The following is a 5598-nucleotide window of genomic DNA, read 5'->3' on the forward strand; positions in this document are numbered from 1 at the left end:
AAGGTCCAGAGTTCAAATCCCAGCAACCACATGGTGGCTCATAACCATCTGTAACAAGATCTGACGCGCTCTTCTGGAGTGTCTGAAGACAGCTACAGTGTACTTACATGTAATAAATAAATAAATCTTTAAAAAAAAAAAAAAAAAGAAACACATCAGCAACTATAAGGCCCCATCTGAGGATCAGTGTCTACTGTCCATCCCTACATACAGAACCTGCAGGGGGAGGGGCTTCCTTATTTCCAGAACTGAGCAACCCTTTCTTGTTGTTTATAAACTGCTTGTCCTGAGGCACTGGAGCAGACCAAAGTGGTAGCAGGTATCCCCAGCAGCAAGCCCTTCCTGGACTGTCTGCGCTGGGGTGTGCCGCTCATCGGGGAGGGCATTGAGCCTTCTCTCCTTCACTCTTCCTGGGACTAAGGGACTAGTGGGATACATCCTCTTGTGACATGGCTGGGGCCCAGGAGGACCTGTCCAGCCTCATGATGTCTTTTCTCTCTTGCCCTACAATCCTGCAGACTCGAGTAGAACCCCGGCGAAGCAGAAGGTGGGCTTGGCAACCGGGAGGAGTTGCTTTAAGTGCTGGTGCAAAGAGCAGAAGCCTTTCTCACTCTTCACTTGTCTCACAAGGACAAACAGGAAGCTCGGAGCTTAGAAGCATGTAGTTGTGTAGCTGTGTAGGGCCTAGGGGATGTGGTCAAGATGGTGGAGGGAGCAGATGCAGCCTGGCCAGCCTGTGCCAGGGCTGGCATTGGAGGGCGCAACGAGGAGTATCCCTTGGGAGGGGCTTTAAGCCAATCTCAAAGGACAGAATGACTAACAGTGGGACACAGTAGTGAGAAGGGCCTGGCACAGGGCCACATGAGCACATTTGGGTTCTAGAAACCCCAGGATGGCCACTGTGGGCCCCCCTGTCTTACTTAGGGTTTTACTTCTGTGAACAGACACCATGGCCAAGGCAAGTCTTACAAAGGACAACATTTAGTTGGGGCTGGCTCACAGTTTCAGAGAGGTTCAGTCCATTATCATCAAGGTGGGAGCATGGCAGCATTCAGGCAGGCATGGTGCAGGAGGAGCTGAGAGTTCTACATCTTCATCTGAAGGCTGCTAGCAGAATACTGCCTTCCAGGCAGCTAGGATGAGGGTCTTAAAGCCCACAACCACAGTGACACACCCACTCCAACAAGGCCACACCCACTCCAACAGGGCCACACCCACTCTAACAGGGCCACTCCCTGAGCCCAGCATGTACAAACCATCACAGCCCTGAACCAGTCCTCAGTAAGATCTAGCTTGAGGACCTGGTCTTGGGATCTGACCTGGACAGTGGCCAGGGCTCCTGAGTTCCCTCTAACCCATCAGTTCTGAGACCCCTGGCTTCTTCTCAAAGCATCAGAAGCTGGAAATCATGATGGAAACTCGGAGACTGGATGTCCTCACCCTGACCCTGACCCTGGCTCAGTAGGTCTCCAGGGCCTGAACAAAGAGAACCCAGGGAGCCTAGAGTGGCCACAGCCACAACTCACTTCATGATCAAATGAGGTGTAAACCCTGCCAGGCTTCACATCTCCAGAGCCCATGGGCAGCTCCTCTGCCGGACCGAGTGATGGGACCAGCAGCCACGGATGCATGTGGAATCGGGAAGGGGATGTCTACACAGCGCTAAGAGGGCTCCTTCATGGCTAAGAGTCTGCCTGCTTGCAGCTTCCTGCTCCAGTGCTCCCGAGGATGTGCCCCATCCCCAGTGACTCGGTTAATAGGGTCTTTGTAAACATCACCAAGTTAAGACGAGGCCGTGCGGTCAGGCTGGATAGAATGGGCCCCAGTCCAGAGACTGGTGTCCTCAAGCTAGGATCACAGGGACACAAACTCTAAGGGAAGGTCTTGTGAAGAGGTGGAGGTGGAGGTGGAGGTGGTAAGAAGAGGCCCCTCTGGACTTGTAGAAGGGACCTGGCCCTGCTGATACCCCAGCTTTAGCATCCTAGAGTATAGACCAGAGAGGGGACAGTCTAAGGAGCTCAGTAGGGTGCCCCAGCGACCTGACACCATTATCAACCTGTTAGTAGTGGCAGGGCGGGTTTTGAACTGAGGCCCTCCCTCCTCTATGGCGTTCCACCACTGAGGCCAGGGTGGTGGGCACTGGCAGTGTGGGATGTGCTGGAGCAGAGCCACAGCCTCTGATGGTCCCGGAGAGGTTCCACAGGCGGACTCCGTCTGACATTCTCTTTAGCCTGAAGCTCTGTGAGTTCAAAGCCAAAACGAAAAGCAGCTTAAAGCAGTGTCTGTCCTGGAATTTCCCATGCGGCTGGGCCAGGCTCGTGGCTGTGGACCGCTGGCGCTGTTTTCTTCCGGGAACCTTCCCTTGCATGCGGTTGGGGGCACTTAGCATTGCGTCTGCTGTCTGCTCTGCCCCAGGGCACGAGTCATGGGAGGCAGCTGTTCATTGACTGAGCATCTTCTGCAAAAATCAGGTTTTTCTCTGGGGCAGCCTTCCTCCCCCCTGACGCCACACAGGACCAGGTTGCTGGGAGCTGCAGTGGACTGCCCTGGAAATCCATTCAGTTCTGGGACGGTGGTAGTGAGTGTCCTTCATGTACAAGAGCAGAGGAAGCTGAGGAGAAGGCCATCAGCGGTAGTAGCTGATGTCACCAAGACTCCAACAGCCAGCGCCATCCTAGGGTTGGCTCCCCTGTCTCCTCAGGTTCCACATTAGCCATTGAGCCTTTCTGAGATCTCTTGTGGCTGGGGTTGTTTTTTGAAGCATCTTATGAGTTTCAGGGTTTTGCTAGATTCCTTGTTTGGATTCATCTGGTGTCTTTTTCACACTTAGAAGGGACTTCCTTTCTGGGGAAGATGAAGGCTGAACCACTCCATCAGGCCAAAGGTTTTGCCAGTCTCCAGCATGACTCTAACATCCCCTATGCCTCCTCTTTGCCTGGCTGAGACGGTGTCCCTGGTTTTTTCACTATCCCCCCCCCTCATCCTCTTCTTCCTGGTGGTCCTATGGAGCGGGCTTGAGGGACCATCTCAGTTAGGGGTAGAGCCTGCATGAATTCACTGGACTCCTTCCACAAGGACAAATCCACTTATCTCTCATGTTGACTTCTTCAATCACTTGCTTATTCAACTATGAGCCTGTGATGTTTACATTGTATCGTGGGTTATGATACAGTACTTATTTTGTTGCTCAAAAGCTCTGTATGTAGCCACTGGGATCCTTAGCACTAGGCTGGTATTGCCACAGACAGTCCTTCATGGCTCCTGGGTCTGCCAAGTGCTGGTCTACTCATTTACTCTCAGACACCACAAGACACCCTAAGCATATTTGATGTATTTCTGGCCACATCGCTCATTTCTCCAAAGAGATTACAAAATCTTCTTCTTTGAGAACAGAGGGTGGAAGTCACCAGGAGCTGGTCCTCGCAGGTCCCAAGCTAGCAACTCACAGGAGTCTTTGGGGACAAGACCCAGTGGTTTGTTTTTAATGGCGATTTTGAATCTTGTGGAGTGGAGGAGGGTGAAGGTTAACCCATCTCAGTGGGCATCGGGGTTTGCTTGTGACCACTTGCGTGGCATCATGGGCCCTTGGAGCAGGGACTTTCTCAACAGGCAGTGTGAGGGAGCTATTCCCATGAAATGTGAGTTTCTCTTAAGGAGCTGGACTCTGGTGAGCAGCGTTAAGAATTGATAAGACAGGGGGGCTGGTGAGATGGCTCAGTGGGTAAGAGTACTGACTGCTCTTCCAAAGGTCCTGAGTTCAAATTCCAGCAACCTCATGGTGGCTCACAACTACCCATAATGAGATCTGACTCCCTCTTCTGGTGTGTCTGAAGACAGCAACAGTGTACTTATTTAAAATAATAAATAAATCTTTGGGCCAGATGGAGCAGGGACTGAGGGAAGCGGGGCCAACCAGAGTGAGCAGAGGTCCTAAAATTCAATTTCCAACAATCATATGAAGGCCCACAACTATCTGTACAGCTGCAGTGTACTTATATACATAAAATAAATAAATAAATAAATAAATAAATAAATAAATAAATAAATAAATAAAAAAGAATTGATAAGACACCCGGGAGAGGGCTCTGGACCACCACAAGAGGGAATGGAAGCTGAGTGTCCAGGGAAACACGATACGGCCTCCTATGCTTGGGCTCAATCTGTACTCCTTCCTGGCTCTATGTCTGACTTGTGTCCCCCATCTGCATCTCTGCAGGGGTCTTGGCTGTTGTTGGAACTGGCTGTGGACCTCAGGCCAGTTGTACCAGGAAGTGGTGCCACCTGGGAGTATCTCTCAGCTGATGATAAGAACAGCTAATGAAGTCTTATCCTAGCTCTCCGACTGAGACATACCCTCCACACTGTTCCATACAATCTGCAGACGGCCTGTGCTACGACAGGAACTTTATAGACGAGATCTGCTCAGGGGCTGGGTCACTCCCTGGTTCAGTCATTTGCTCCCCATCTAATGTTGCAATGGGTTTGACTCTGATATGATTGGAAAAAACAAAAAAACAAAACAAACAAACAAACAAAAAAACCCTAACTGCAGACTGGATAGGCCGAGCCTAAGTCCCTTCTGAAAACATGAGCGTGACTCCTGCTTTCCATCCCTATGTTGTCCAGGAGCTTGGAAACAGTCGAGTTAGGGATGGAGAAGGAGTCCTAGCTCCAGGCAAGCAAAAGGTAGGGACAGCCTCAGAAAGCTGAGTCCTGGGTTTCCATGTCTCTGTCCCCATGGGCCAGCTGGTCCAGGGTTCCTCACAATAGTGTCACAGAGAGTTCAGACCACCCGAGGCGCAAGCTGGGTTGGAGAGGCCTGGCAGCCAGGGAGGAGGCGGGTGCAGTGGGGGGCCGAGAAAGGCTGGGTCTTGGGGAGACAGCTTCGTGATAAGCTGTTGCAGCCTTAGCGAGAAGGCTTGTGGCCAAATTCCAAGGATTTTGCTCAGGTAGGGTTTTGGGTCGGGGTGGTTGCGGGAGCGGACCTCACGGACGAACCATCTCTGTTCCCATCTCCTTTATCTGCTGCCCGGAATGGTGTGATTTCCTCCCTTGGAGATGTCTTCAGCAGCCCAGATAAAAACGTGAGTGTGACTTATTAGTTCACATTCCTCCCTGCTAGCGTGCCAGCCCGGCTCCCGGAACCCTTATCAGGGGAGGTTCCGTGCCCAGCCGCCTCCTCCTCCTCCAGTGGGGCCCACTGCTGTGGATTGAAGCCTGGAGACTCTATCAGATACCAGCCAGCCTAGAGGGAGACACGTCACACAGCTATACACAGACACTTAAGATCCCAGCCCGGTGGCCAGCGCCTCCTAGACTGACATCAGGAGTGATGGGTCGGGCATGGCCAGCCCTAGTCTCAGGGCCTTTCCCCCACACTGGGAGGTTCTAGTGGAGATGCTGGGAAAGTGGCTAGGCCTCGCAGAGGCGCCCCCATCCCCGCCTGGGGCCCGGCGGATTAGAGAAATACGTAGAATTTCCAAATTTAGCATGCAGGAATGGCTCCGTATAAACAAGGCTGCGTTTGCAGTAGAGAGGCTGAGCAGATAATGCCAAAAAAAGTCGCCCGTGCAACTGAGTCCTGTGGGTCCTCAGCCA

Source organism: Mus pahari, chromosome 20, assembly GCF_900095145.1.
Source record: "Mus pahari chromosome 20, PAHARI_EIJ_v1.1, whole genome shotgun sequence".
Lineage (NCBI taxonomy): Eukaryota > Metazoa > Chordata > Mammalia > Rodentia > Muridae > Mus > Mus pahari.